Here is a 16,527-nt window from a genome sequence, read left to right as displayed (position 1 = left end):
AGAAGAAGAAAAACGAAGAGAAGAAGAAGAAGAGCGAAGAATAAGAAGAAGAAGAAGAAGAAGAAGAAGAAGAAGAAGAAGAAGAAGAAGAAAAGAAGAAGAAGAAGGAGAAGAAGAAGAAGAAGAAGAAAAGAATAAGAAAAGAAGGAAGAGGAAGAAGAGAGATGAAGAAGAAAAGAAGAATGGAAGAGGAAGAAGAGAAGAAGAGAAGAAGAAGAATAAGAAAAGAAGAGAAGAAGAGCAAGAAGAAAAGACAAAGAAGAGGAGAGGAAGAAGAAGAGGATGAAGAAAGAAGAAGAAGAAGAAAAGGAAGAAGAAGAAGAAGAAGAAGAAGAAGAAGAAGAAGAAGAAGTTGTAGTATAGGAAGAAGAGTTAAAAATGCAGCTTAAGTTGTGCTATGCTCGTTAGCGACAGGGATTTTGCGATTTTGCTCAACGGTTTGAGATTCTTTTTGACGTTCGGGAGCCTCTGGCGGTTTAGACACCGATTTACCAAGCAGCGGTCGGTTTATTCGTCTTGATTTGTGTGTCACAAGGCCAAAGAGACAGTAATCATTCATGTCAAAGTTTTGTTCTGTAAGGAAATAATCTGTGCTTAACAATAGCTGAACAAACTCTTATTTTAACATTTTGTTTCCGTGTTTGTTGAAACAGTACTGTTTTCTAAATGATGTTGGATTCTGTTAGATCCAGTAGATGCCCGTAGCTCATTGTCCGAACTATTGAACAATGAACAACCTTGAACAATTGAACATTGAACAATCATTGAAATCTATGTTTGTTATGCCGAAATGTTCCATTTCAAACACATTAAAAAATGTATAAATTGATTTTATCACAAAAAGTCTCAGAACGGGAGAGAGAAACTAAGGATAACACGTACTGCTTCTTTCACTCACATACATAACATTACAAAATTCCCAAATAGGGTTTTTTTAGGGACTTTTAGTCCATTTCCACTCAGAAACAACATAAACTAAGTTACCAGATTACACAACTCCACAGCAGTGTGTAAAGAGATAATTTTCAAGTATTCCTTGAATCATATTTCAACTATCCAATACCTTTATCATTAAAATCTGAAGTGAAGTTGTGGGTAATTATGACTTTAGTTTGGTAACCTGTAAGATCCTCTCATATAAGCAAAATGTGCTGAAAAAGAGGGGAGTGATATTGAGTATCGTTTTCTTAAGTTGTAGTCAGAATATTGGCCCATATGAATAAAACCAGAGCAAATGCTCATGAGCAAAAGCATGGAACATAAGGTTTTGCTCATGAGCGAAAGGTAGAAGCAAAAGCATTTTTATATGAATAAGCTTCACCTTATACTCTTACCTCATGCTCCTGAACTCTGGAGCAAATGCTCATGTATTTTAAAGATTTTCCATCAGCTGATTCGCTTTTGTAGCCTTACTTTGTTTTTATAGCTTACGGAAGCGCTAAATATGCAAGTAGGGTGCACCGCTTGTGTTTGCGTCGTCTGCTCTGTTTCCTATTTATGAATACAGTTTTAGGTTAGTTGAGTTTAGAATTCTCAAATAATAGCGTGAAAAAATGTCATCTCTATAATAATCTTCAGCATATTCTTATAATATCAATAGCCTTGTTATAATCGTCAACACTCTCATCTTCTTAAATACCTATTTCCTATTTTGTGATGGCTATCTTTATAACAGGTACAGCTATCTTTTATATTTATTCTTTTATAGGGTCAATGGTGATATATATCATGGTTGAATCTAAAAAGAGTTTTATAGTTCTCAACTATTGGTTGTGATCGTAACTGGTATAGTTTCCTCTTCCTCATACGAATTAGTTGAGCCATTTTACTATGAGCAAAAGGTGATAAGCTGCTCTAGACTAGACTCACCTTTTTTTGAAGCATTTGCTTCAAAGGTTGAGCAAATGCTCTAGTTTATTCATACAATTTTGAGCAAAAGCTTTTTCTTTTTTAGCAAATGCTCAAACTTTTTTTTTGATGAGCATGAGCAAAAGGTTTTGCTCTTGTTTATTCATAGAAAATGAAGCAAATGCTCAATATTTTAGAAGTATAAGCAAATGCTCAACTTTATTCATAAGGCCCAATGTGTCGGATATACGGAGTTTATGACTTCGTCGTGTGTAATGTGTTTAACACATTTATGTAGAGTGAGTATCTTTTTAAATTAAGTGATATAGGTACAAGCTATGCCTTTTTTTTGTTGAAATCAATATTGGCTATTGCATTATCATGTATATGAATAAGCTGTGCTTTGTGAATTTACCCACGAGTTTTTCACGATAGCTTGAATCACAGCCAAAATGAACACAGCCAAATTACCTTACTGATATCTTCAGTATATCTTCTGCATATTTGCTGCAGCCTAGTGTATAATAATTGTAGTTCACTAAGGATAGTGTATATCAATCTTCAAGAATTCTGATTCTACTCTTGCATTGGTATTGATATTCGATCCTCAATTTATTCCAACACAAATCCCACAAGCCATCATCAAGAAATTTTCTAGACAAGTTCTTCTCTTTTAAGAGAAAGAGGGAGAGCGAGAGAACCCAGAGAAGTACATCGCATGGCATTTTACAGTCACTTAGTTTCTAGCTTGAAATCATTTTTCTTCACGAGAGAGCGCAGAGCGATGCCGAAGTGGGTGGGAGTGATTCAGGGATAGAGAGAGTGTAATTGAGAGAGTGACTCAGTCCTCATTCTTTTCAGTTTCCACTTTGCAGCACTTAACAAAAACATAAAGATTGTTCTTTTGAAAATTTTCTCACTCCACTCCACTTCCACTTCCACAACACCTACTTCCTCTTTTCATTAGACTTCCTCCTCTTCCTCTTCATCCTACTCCATCACCTTCTCTTCCACCTGGTCTTCCTCTCCTTTGGTTTCATCTTCTACTATTCTTTTCACCACTCCATTTCCGGATGAGAACTCCTACAACTCAACAACGTCGCGTATAAAGATTGTCCTTTTGAAAATTCTCTCCACCGCAATTCTGTGTTGTTCTGCTTCCTCTTTACATTATTCACTCACTCATTTCTCTTGCAAGCTAGACATAACTTTTTGTCCTCACAATCTCATTTCTCTACCTTTTTGCTTTCTCTCTATGATTTCTCTTTTCTACAACGTCCTAAATTATTATTATTATTATCCTCATCTTCTGTTCTCTACTATGTTCGTCATAATTTGATAAGATTTTCTACTCTTACTATCCTTCTATGGAATTAAAATTTATTTGCGTTATGTATTAACATAACGAATAAATCAATGCATCATATAAAAGTGTACTGAGAAGAGATTTTCTTCTGCACTGCCAACAAGAGAATAGTTATTTGTGCAACTAGTGCGCAAAGTGTCAGTTTGCTGCACCGAAAGAAACGTTTACGCCCGAGCCGTAGGCGAGGGCGGAATGGTTTGTTGAGTGCAGCAGAGGAACTTTGCGCACGTATTTCACATTAAGTTTTTCCTACAGTTACCATTGAATATGAAAAGTGGGTAATTATGGGTAAAATTGTCTGAAATCCATCAAATGTTTTTCTGTGTAATTTTATTATTGATAAAAACCTTAATCCTAAAATCCTAAAGTCCTCGTTGTCCTTGGTTATAATATATAATGAATAATAATTAGCGCGTTGTGCTTCGTTGCACCTCTGCTCACCATAGCAGCCCAGTCACTGTTACCAACTTCATTTTGATTTTGCTGCACTGTTGCTCCATATAACCTACTAAGTATTTTGCGTTGCCATGTTGCAAATCTGGAGTGCAGAAAAATTTTTCCCGCACTAGAGCGGAAAAGTGATTCTTTGCGTTCTGTAATCAGTGCAGCAATGGCCACTTTTCAACGTAACTGTAGGAAAAAATCTTTTCTTCTTTTTTATTATTATTTCTCTACGTCTCTTTTGCCAATTTTTCTTTTCTCCTTCTCCTTTTCCCCTCGCTTCTTTCAACTTGTTTTGTTCTTCATCATCTCCTTCGTCTCTTCTTTCTCCATTCATTCGCACTAAATTTTTTCATTCGCAATTGTATACGTCTTCCCATTTCTTCCTTTCGTAATCCCCCTAGTTTCTAAGTTTCTTGTTCTCAGTTAATATTATCCTCTTTCTATTTCTCAATCTCCCTTTTCTCTGTTCACATCCACATTCGTCTGCCTTCACAATCTTCTTATCTATTTTACCGATGCATTGTTTTGAACTATTCAATGCAGATATTTGTGATTCAATACAAATGAGCAGAATATTATGCTTCAACTGAATGAGAGGAAGAGTGGAGAAGATAGCCAACTGGCAAAGAGAAAGAATGAAATCTCCATCCAGAATAGAGATTGAAAAGTGACGCACAGACTGAGAGACAACTCACTGTTGATTTTGTGTCTCTTTTATGAAGTCGACAGGGAAATGAAAGTAAAAGAGAGAATGAAATAGCAAGAATGAAAAGAGAAGAATACTTTCTCATTTCCTTCCTTTCCTCCTCTTCCTCTCTTTTGCTGCTTTTGTACATTTCCGTTTTGTTAAAATCTTCGGAAAACTTTGTCAGATGCAGAGTCGAGTCAAAATAAAGAGGAGTGCTCTTTTGGCACTCTCCTGCTCAGTATTATTTCAATTTCACTCCACTGCCACGTGGACGTTTTTTGAACATCGTATCGAGTATTCTACAATATTGTATGTTACATGATTCAATGCATTGAGTATTCTTCATTCCAAGGAGTACATACGGCTTCCATGGGTTTACATAATAAATTGAACAGTTTTCTCTTCTTATCTGTATTGGATTTCGAATTTGAATAAAAACTACTTGATAGAAGGATACAATTGAGCCATATGAATAAAGTTGAGCATTTGATTATACTTCTAAAATATGGAGAATTTGCTTCATTTTCTATGAACAAACGTGAGCAAAACCTTTTGCTTATGCTCATCAAAAAAATAGTTTGATCATTTGCTCAAAAGTAAAAGCTTTTTCTCAAAATTGTATGAATAAACTAGAGCATTTGCTCAACTTTTGAAGCAAATGCTTCAAAAAAGGTGAGTCTAGTCTAGAGCAGCTTATCACCTTTTGCTCATAGTAAATTGACTCAACTAATCCGTATGAGGAAGAGGAAACTATACCAGATACGATCACCACCAATAGTTGAGAACTATAAAACTCTTATTAGATTCAATCGTGATATATATCACCATTATCCCTACAAAAGAATAAATACGAAAGATACCTGTTATAAAGGCTACCTGTATATAAAAGGCTACCTGTTATAAAGATAGCCATCACAAAATAGGAGATAGGCATTTAGAAGAAGAGAGTGTGGACGATTATAAGAAGGCTATTGATATTATAAGAATATGCTGAAGATTATTATAGAGATGACATTTTTTCACGCTATTATTTCAAAATTCTAAACTCTACTAACCTATAACTCTATTCATAAATAGAAAACAGAGCAGACGACGCAAACACAAGCGGTGCACCCTACTTGCATATTTAGCACTTCCGTGAGCTATAAAAACAAAGTAAGTCTACAAAAGTGAATCAGCTGATGAAAAATATTTAAAATACGTGAGCATTTGCTCCAGAGTTCAGGAGCATAAGGTAAGAGTATAAGGTAAAGCTTATTCATATAAAAATGGGCAAATGCTTTTGTTTCTACCTTTTGCTCATGAGCAAAACCTTATGCTCCATGCTCTTGCTCATGAGCATTTGCTCTGGTTTTATTCATATGGTTCTATTATAATAAATCATTATAACAATATGAGATACTTTTTTTGGTTGTGCCATCATCACCAACAATCTCTAGTGAACTGAAAGTTTATGGCGAAAACATACAGCACCAAACAGAAATCCCTCCGCAGGTGTTCGGATGTTGCAGCGCACACAAACGTCCGTATGTCTGCTCACGTCTGGATGTAAAAATTTTATTACTTCTTCGGCTAGTTACACACACATCGATTTTTGGTCGTACGATATTTTGTCGTCACTATGAATTCTATGAGATTAAACGGAACTTGGCAGACATCATCTGTTTGAAATCATCTGTTCAATCTAATAGAATTTATAAGGACGGTAAAATATCGTACGACCAAAAATCGATGTGTATGTAACTAGCCTAAGTCTGTCTACATTTATACATCTGTGTCTGCTGTACGCCTTTGAACTTAGAGAGACCTAACTTCTACTTTAGCCTCGGCAGAATATGTAGTAAGGGTGAAGCCTTACGATTGGCCTACAATCAAGGTTGTGCTCTGTCATTGGCCGAGACTATAGTGAGGTCCTCGTTATAATGGCAGAATTTGATTGACATTGATGTTGCTATCCTTGTCTATCATTCTACAATGCAGATAGTGCTATCCTTTTCCGCCTCCAAAACGTTGCCAAATCCATTTTTAACAATGTAGAAATACATTTAATGAAGGTAGACAATCAGCAACGCGGTTCTCCTATCTTTATTCACTGCCATTATAACTTGGACCTCACTATAGGCACGCCCAAGTTGTTATTCCAAATTGTCATAATAACCTATATACAACAAAGAATGAAGAAAACCTTAGTACTTAACAAAAATAAATGGATGATATGAGTGAGTATGGAAAATGTACAATTTTAAAACCAGGAACACCAAAATGTATAAATGAATGAATGAATCCATTTCCTCTTCAGATCACATAAGTAGACACTGAATAATAGTATTTTGGAATACTGAAAAAATATGAATAAGCCTACTACAACAAGAAACAATGTTAGAAAATGATACCAAGGGAGAAGCCAATGTCAAATCGAAAATAAATTATCTTGAAGATAGAAAAATTAACTACCACCTATTATATCAGACTAAATTAGTGGAGCTTTTTAAATGAAATTATTACGCATTACGACGCCACATGATTCTGAGAGAAGTGATATTCAAAAGAAAAACAAATCTTTGCAATGTCTCAAATTTTATCATAAAAGTTAAATTTCCTTTTAATCCTTCAACCCTGAAGCTTTTTTAGTACTACTAGGATATCGGGGATGATATTCTACACCTAATTCTGACGTTGAATTGGAAATTTGAGAAAGTTGCAATTTTATACAAGATTTGGCAACCCTGTAATTTCTTCGGATGGAGGGCCAAGTCTCAACATATTTTACACAACTTTTAGTCATAGTATTCATCAAACCATTTTTCTACAGTATTATGAAAATATCCTTCCAAATGCCAATAGTCTTGTCTTTCAGCCAAGATACATTTCATCGAAATCGTTAGAAATGAAATCCAGCCTCTCAACATGCATCGTTTCTCACACAACCCATAACTCCTTACACTCAAGCCTTCCCTGGAACAGACGTCCAAAGAGCAGCAAATTCATCGCAAAACCAACGACCAAAGATTAAAAACCGACTTTCCTTCGCTGCAGCCGTAGAGCACAGTATTAGTCACTCTCCCCAGTACTTAAGGTGGTAAGATAAAATAATAATTATAATCGAGGAAATATTGTGCGCTCAAGAAGCTCTCTACTTAATTCTGCAGCCTCCATGGCCGAATAACTCTTTTGCCCGCCGACAACTCGTTAAGCAAGCGCCTGTTCTTGTAGTGATTAAGATTCGGTCCAGGAAAGTAAAGTGTAATTTTTGGGAGGGTTTATGCTTTCCATTAAAGAGATAACGCTGTAGTTGTGGCTTGGCGGCTTAACAACTCTCTTTCACTTCTTGCTTTATCGCTTCTCTTCTCTTTCTACGTTCGTTTCTTTCTCCTTATTCTTCTTCTTCTTTTTATTTTCCTTTTTCTTCATCAGTATCTTCTTCTTCTTCTTCTCCTTCTTCTTCTTTTTATTTTCCTTTTTCTTCATCAGTATCTTCTTCTTCTTCTTCTTCTTCTTCTTCTTCTTCTCTTCTTCTTCTTCTTCTTCTTCTACTTCTTCCTTTTCTATAACTTTCCTTTCTTTGCTCTACTGTTTCACCTAACATGATGTCTACTCTGATTCACTTTTTCACCTCTCATATTATATTGTATATCTCACATCGTGTATTCATCATAATATCTCCTTCTAACCAGTAGCAGTTCTCCAATATTTGATCGTCTAATCTTCCCATTTCCAGCTTAACTCGAAACTCTCTTGTGAGATTCAGCGCTCCATTACTATAAGCATTGATTGATTGATTGATTGATTTCATTTTCTTTGTCAGGTCTGAAGAGACTTATGACAAACATCAAATTACAGAAATAAATTGCATTGATTAAATGGGAAGCGTTACTGTTAATCATATGAAATTCCTAAGGTGTAAAATGTACAGTGTAAAATGTGCAATATACACTTCTAATAATTCAATAAGTGCATAGAAATCGAGGCTATGGGTGTCTCGCTTGATATTGGCTGTATGTTGTCTGACTTGGTATTAGAAAGACATGTTTGGGTGGATAGAGCTGAAGGAATGGTGGGGAGCGATCAATTGAACCCTTGCCAATGATGGTATGGTCCAGATTCTCGAAGTGGACAAAAATGGTGGCCAGCAGAGGAGAAGATCAAGAAAACAGAGAAGAAGGAAAAAAGTGACGCTTTTTCAACTCTCCAAGGACCTGTCTCCCAGCTCATCATAGTTTTTTTTATTTTGAAGCATGACATTTTCTGCCTCACCACTATTTCTCTTTTTCATTCATTCTCATTCTCTAATCATGTTCACCTCATCTTCTTCCATATCTCTGTTCTGTATTTACGATTGTTGCTCCTCTTCCTCGTCTTCTGTACATGTGTTATTCAATTTGACCATTTATTGTTTCTTGTTCACATGTCTTATTCCAATCGTGTTCTGAACATGTGTTATTCAATTTGACCATTTATTGTTTCTTGTTCACATGTCTTATTCCAATCATCCAATAAATCTCTATCTTTATTATAAAATGTTATTTCCTACTTCTACATTGATAACTTTCTCTCCTCATTTCATTTTACTCTTTCTCACTCCTCCACACTACTTCTTCTTACTTATATTCTTACCCTTTTTCACTTTTCTATCTTCTTCCCACTTCTTCTCACTTGTTCTCTTCTTAGTCTTTCTTAATACTCTTTTTTTAATTGCATCTTCACTATCTTCTTTGTCCATTTTTTTATTTTCCCTCTTACTTTTATATTCTTCCCCTTCCACATCTCCCATTTTTTCAGTATTTCTCAGCTCTTTTGTCTCAATATTCTTATTCTTCCGCTTCCTGTTTTCTCAATTAACTTTTAATCTTCCTATCAATTTAGAATTGTCTCTTTCTTAATATAATGAGAGTCGCGTTCTAAAGTTGGAATAGTTTTATATTTTAACATTTTTTCAAACAATGGTTTGCTATTTTATCATTATACAGAGCAATTATACAGGATGGAGATCCTTTTCCAACTACGCACCGTTGCTCAGTTGTTTGTTGGCTATGTGAGAATATGATAAACTACGTACCATATCGAAATATTCATGAGCATTCATTATCAAAAAGATATTTTTATTGACAAATTAGATATATTTTATCATAATCAATACAAGAATCAACAATTAATATGATATCAGACACCGGGATGACTTGAATCACAGCTATTTACTATAGTAGGCGATGGAAAAAGAAATGTGGCAACCATGCTGTCCTAACATTTCCACTTTCTTTATAACGTGAATCCCACTCTACTTCTTTCTCTTCAACTCAATCAGAGACATCTCACCTCTCTGTAGAACGTGTGTAACACCAACCACCCCTCCCTTAGCATTCAGTGTCCACTTACACACCCCCTTCCACACCATGTTCCCCTCACTCCCCTGCTTGACACCATCCACTCTTCATCAAATAGCAGCCTCTTCAACCACCCTCCCCGCCACGCCTGATGAACAAACCCCTCTTCTGAATCATCAGTGTCTCCTGAGCTTGCAGCTAGAATAAAAATAATATTTCTGAACGTGATCGCCTATGTACACAACGTTGGGAAGTTCATTCCTGTTCCTAGTTTCACTTGTAGAGAGAAAACGCTTGGGGAGAGAAATTCGAAGAAAAGAGTAGTGAGGAGAGATAGTTAATCGATAGTTATACTTGATAAATATAGTTGGATGCATGAATGCCTATAATTCACACTTTATACATCACAATCATTGAGAGTGGAGCCGGCGAAGTTGAGCCCACATTTCCAAAGTTGAGATAACAGATCGATCGAATGAGAACTAGAAATTGCTAATTATTCTAAGTAAATTTCGAGCTTATGATAGGATCCCAGTCAGCTGTATAATGTTATCATAATAGCTTTAACTAGTGACTTCTTCCCAGTAACTAGATTGTAACTATCATTCAATTGAACTAACGACACAATAAAAGCCCCTTTCCTCCACGTAATTTACAAAGTTGAGATGTGAAGGAGATACATTTAAATGAAACAGTAATAATAGAAGGATTTGTTCAATTAATTAATTTATTTATTCATATATTCAATACAAAGATAGAAAAGCTCACAGCCTAATACCAGTTCGAGCCTTAATTATATAGAACTGGTTGAATTATACATGAATACAGTATAAGGTCACTAGGCCTATTTATATAAATGATGACAAAATTATCATTAGAAATTGGAGTTCCACAAACGTTTGTCATGAACCTCAATTCAAGTACAAGTATTTCTTCTGTGAGACAAAACTTTGACACAGTCATAGTGGTCATAGCGACCAGTATAGCGTGATTTGAAATTTAGAAGTTCGAAATCGGTAACCTAATTTGATTAAAAAAAAACCTAAAAGAGAGACAGTTAGAAGCTAATCAGAACGACAACTGTTACTTGTTATGGAAGTTCGAGTCATCTAGCATTCTATCTCATACTCACCCTCTACCGTCTCATTCATGCTCTCTCTGTCTTCCACACCATTCAATCCATGTCTCTGTTTCAGTGCTCGTTTCTTCTTCAAACACACATCGACAGTTGAATTTCGGTTCAGTGATAAGTGGCTGCGGGAGATGAATGTTCAATGCGGATGGAAGCTAGTAGTTGGGGGTGTGAAATTGGTGTGAAACGATGGATGGGATGCAGAAGAGAACGTGGAATGAGAAAAAGAAGAAGAAGTAAGATGAAAACCGGCTGACAGATTTGCACAATTAAAGTGTGCTCGCTCGTCAGTAGAGAGCGTAAGATCACGGACATGCATTTTGCGTGTGTGTGGCATACAAATTACGATGAAGAGGGAAAAGGAGAAAAAGAAGAAGAAGATGGAGAGGGAGAAGGAATAGGAGTAGTAGTGAGATAAGAGGAAGGAGAAGAGGAGACATTTTAGTATTCAGAGCCGATGCGTATAATGGCAAGACATGTCACATGTCCGTGAGAGTGGTATCCTCGTCAGTCACGGGAAATGGAGGAAGAAGAAGATGAAGAGGAGAAGAAGGAGAAGAAAAATGTTGTTGATATTTTCAAGTCAGAGCTTTGTCAAATGATACTGGAAAAAAGGCTAGAACATTTCTCCAATAATCCAAACATCTTCATTTTATGTAGACTAGAAACTAAGTTTCTATAACCTAAAAAAAGTATATTTGAATCATGAATATCTTGATATAAGTCAATTTTTGATCAATGTGGGGGTAAACTTGTACTTGAGCACTTGATGCGTTGGCCAATCATGTGTAACCTACTCGCACGTGATTGGTCGACATTATGAGACTTGGTGAATCGATAGGATTATGTTGAATACATCAGCCAATTAGAGTCCTTTGAGGGCGTGACTTGTACTGAGCTGAGCGCCTATTGTACAAAGGTTCACTTGCACGTGTTTGGACGGGATTGTGTGATGTACTAGATCGCTCGCCTGACGTAAAATGAACCAGCTATTTGTGGGCGTGACTTTTACTAAGCAGCTGAAGTGTATTGATATGTGATTAGTAAATGTTTTTGTCAAATTAGATCTCTCAGTTGGCGAGAGATTTGCTGGTAGATCTGCAAATTTGTTCCTTACATGAGTTCCGACAGTATTGTAATAAAACGGGTTGTGATGCTGTCATAATCACTCATGTATTAAAAATTGCAGAAAAACTCATTTCAATAATTTACCAATGGATGATAATTGATGATGGAGGTAAAGATAGCATTACTCCACCACGATACAGCAAGTTGGAAAATTTTAGGCTAATGTGATTGCAGCAAGTTGAGATTGCTTGAGGCATGTACGTGACTATGGTTCAATATTCAGATACAAGTCTCCAACAAAGTTAAAAGTAGGCCTACGTAAATTATCGCAATATGCATCTCAATTTGAGAATGGGAATATTTGGGATGAATGGGATACGTAAAATACATGGGTATAAGCAATACCTACTATTACTTCTGGCCCCACAACTAATTAATGACGTCATAACATGTAGATTGATTCTTCCTAGATCATAGTAGTAGTTTATACTAGCTTATCAATGTAACTTTTGTTACTGTATCGATTTTTTATTGGATGGAATACTATCTGAATTTCAAATTGGAGACATTTGTATTTCTTTAAATATAAATTTCATTGAAAAACACTTTATTCCACAAATGCAATAATTTATCCATACTTTCAACTTAATAGACATAGGCCTACTTGATTCAGTGATAGAGTTATTGTTAAATTCATCTCAACCAAAAATACTCAATAATAGCCTGTAACAGATTCAAAGGAGAGGTAAATCAAAGCTAAACAAAATTAGACGTAACTCTTTTTTAGGAAAAAGGCTCCCACAAATTTGATCACAATAAATCTGTGGTACAAAGAAATCCATCAGGAGAATGTTTTTCAGTTAGGCAAAACCTTTAATATTAGGATGTTATGAACAGTTCCAACGCTTTGCATTTGCTTTTTAATTTATTAGTTCAAAAGTTCTTTCACACTCTTTATTCACACTGTTCTTCCTCACTCTAATTACACTGTTATTTTACATTTTATTTACACTGTTCTTTCACACTTTAATTAAATTTTCCACTCGCACTTTATTTACTCTGTTCACTTCATGTAAACCGTCGTTTTGTAGAATTGAAGTTTTTTCTTCCTACCTATCGTTCGTATCCATTTTTTTTTCAATGTTTCATCTTCAAAAAAATAAAATACCGTACGGAAACTTTTGGAGTCTTGTTATAATTCCGCGACAATTAGGTACACAACAGTATCTCATGATTCAAAACCCCAAATTAATTATTACTTTTCACAAACGAATATTAGAAGAATGATAAACAAACCATATTCATTGAAATGGAAGACCGTGAAAATTGAATTTGTAATTCCAATTTTGTTGATTACCATCAGATGTGATAACAAAACAAGCATCAGCGCTGTTACTTCGATTGCTTACCGCCAGTTTAGTAGATCATCGATCTACATGTGATGACGTCATAGTTTATTAGAGATCAGTTGTGTGGCCTGAAGTAATAGTAGGTATTGGTATAAGTATTGAAAAAAGAAGAAGAAGAAAAAGAAGACAAAGGAGAAGAAGACGAAGGAGAAGAAGAAGAAGGAGAAGAAGAAGAAGAACGAGGGTGGGAAAGAATTTGAAGTGGAAATGGAAAATATTGCACAGTAATCCAATTAGAAACTGTTCTTCGGCTTCAAATTCTTGTCCATTATTCCACGAAGCATTGTTGAAGTTTTCCTTGTACGGCCTTTTAGACTTTTGAGAATGAGAACTGATATTAACAGACCCCACTGAATCTGAAAAGGGTGCATACCAACTGACCCAATTCCCATTTGACCCAACCTACCACTTGACCCAATTTTTTTAAATCGAGAAAAGCCGCGAAACCACTTGACCCAATAGACATCTGACCCAATATACCATTTGCCCCAATGTTATAAACATCACAAAACCATCTGACCCAATTGACATCTGACCCAACCTACCACTAGACCCAACTACTGTGCTGCGCTCTCGTGGCATAGTTTATGGTGTGCAAAACATCAATGCCTTCTTGATGAGTGGTACTCCTTCGACAACTTCAATAAATAACTCAACTGAGAAATGCAGTCTCATAAGTACCGGTAACCGAGAATTGTAGGGTACTATATCATGGAGATTATTTGATTTTTTTACAAATTTCGTTGTGCAATTGTTTATTTCTCAGTAAATAAATAGTACAACCAGAAACATAGCTTCTGAAATATTCATAAAACTATGTAGGTAGGCTACTCTAAATCGATGTATTCTAGAAACACTTATCCAAATTTACTGAGGGAAGAAACTTGTGAGGAAATTTTTTAAGGCAGATTCCATCAAAGTCATTCTCTACAATTATTTATGTTGTAGGTTTTAACCTAGGTTATAAGGAATGTCCATAAATATTCATTTCCAATTTCTATTTCTAATACAGTAACTCATTCCATTGTCTTACAGAACTTATATCGTAGGCTGTAGGATACCTGTCAACAGCTTTTTTCTGACTTAATAAAAACTATGATAGCAACAATAGACTACAATACTTGGAGTAAGGTAAAATCTAGTTGTGAAAAGTTACCTATATCAAATTGAATAATCATCAATCATTTACTGATTGATAAGATGCTTTTATGGTGGTTTTACCAAATCTAATAACCTCATCCAAATTTAATAATACAGATCTAACCTCAAAATCACAAAATAACACAAATCTAACCTCAAAGATAGCAAGAACTGTCAAAACAGTTGTGCTTGGTTTCAAGGCCTTCTAGACTTTTACCTGAAGAGTAGACCGTAGGTAGAGAGTAACCAAGCCTGGAACATTGCAGACGTTTTGCCAGAGTGCAGCACAGTAGTTGGGTCAAGTGGTAGGTTGGGTCAGATGTCAATTGGGTCAGTTGGTTTTTTGATATTCATAGAGTTGGGACAAATGGTATATTGGGTCAGATGTCTATTGGGTCAAATGGTTTCGCGGTTTCTCTCTATTTTAAAAAATTGGGTCTAGTGGTAGGTTGGGTCAAATGGGAGTTGGGTCAGTTGGTTGAGCCCCAATTCAAACAGGGAATTCAGCTGAGTCGAAACCAAAATATCAGCTCCGTTGAGAGGTATTCTCAGAGGAATACTCTGGATCACTCAACACTAGTTTTGCTAAGATGAGAAGTTTTCGCGATATGATCAAAAACGATCTTGGTTTGAACTTTAATCGTGTTCACATTATTCTCATGGAAAATGCCAATATTTTGAATTATTGATCTACCATTTTTCAATGGGATTCTTTGTGTGCGTTCTGTGTACAGTAAATTGTTCCAGTTCCAATCGTAAATTTGATTGTTCTATCACGTGACTAGTGCAAAATGTTCCCATGGTACGCCACTTCAAAATCGTTGGTTCAAGCTTTTGGCACGCACTTATAAAGCTCATTTACACCAAAATGTGTCGTTTACTAGCTGCGTGAATGAAGAAAGGCTGTTTCACAAACTTACCGTCTAGAAAAGTGTGCATTTCTTTCATTCCATTACTCTCAAATTTTCTACAGAGAAATATTCTTTTAACGAATGGTTACCAAGCATAACTTTGTTGGTTATGTATTCTATGGCTATGCAATGGTAAAAAAGCTATGAGCGCATGCGCAGAGAAGCAAGCGGACTACAAAATTCAATCGACCAATGAGAGCTCGGATAGTAGGAGCTGTAACAATTTACCACGCTTCGACTGTTGGGCAGGAACTTGGAACTGGAACTGGTCTCTGGTACAGAATCTGTCAAAATTCTTCCCATGGGACGCGGAACTTTTTACCTGGTGAATTGTGAATCGGGCAATTTACCACATTCTATGTTAACAGAACGGGCCCAATGTCAAATTATAAATTTGGACAAAACTTGATTTTATTATGACTATAAAATGTGAATTTATCCAGAAAATAGAGATAATATGTCATGTGACATTATACTAATAAAGAGAACTTTTGACTGATAGCTGATGACAATGTACCTAGAATACATGTATTCTAGGTACCTTGGCAGATGATTATAATCAAGTTTCGATTGTATGACCGGTAACCAGAAATCAAATCTCGATTGGGGTTGTGAAACTCGTAAAAAATTCATTTTTATTGTATTAGAGCTCAAACAACATATCTGATGACACTTGCAGTCTATATCTTTCTCAGCGCACTCGTATGTGTTAAAAACGATGGAAAAATATCAGTGTGACCTTTTAAGCGTTTGAAGGTCACCATAACTCCGTCTGAGAACAGTGCACATCCAAAAGGTGAAGGAGATCTCAAGTGCAATTTGAATGCATCCTTATTGATTTATTCAAATTTCCAACGATAATTTATGCTTATGAAAACAGAGTAAGATTCATTGATGTGAAGCAATGAATATTTCGTTTTTTCTATGTTTGATTATTCATTTCCCTCAATATACAATGAAAATGATGAGAATGAATTAATATTATTAATATTATTACTGCTGTACTTCCTTTTTCTGTTTTAGCTAGAATAGGGCTCTTATCTTTCAATTTATTTGATCAGTTTCATGTCATAATTAGATTTTTCGATTATTTCTTTCTTTAAATTAATGTTATTTCTTTTGTGTAGCCCATGAATTAGATTGTATCTTATTTTTTCTTTAAATTCTTTCTTTCTGATTTTACTGATATCTCAAGTTCTA

The sequence above is a fragment of the Nilaparvata lugens genome, chromosome 5, assembly GCF_014356525.2.
Source record: "Nilaparvata lugens isolate BPH chromosome 5, ASM1435652v1, whole genome shotgun sequence".
NCBI classification, from domain to species: domain Eukaryota; kingdom Metazoa; phylum Arthropoda; class Insecta; order Hemiptera; family Delphacidae; genus Nilaparvata; species Nilaparvata lugens.
The sequence above is the reverse complement of the archived record's forward strand: the minus strand, read 5'-3'. Positions refer to the sequence as shown.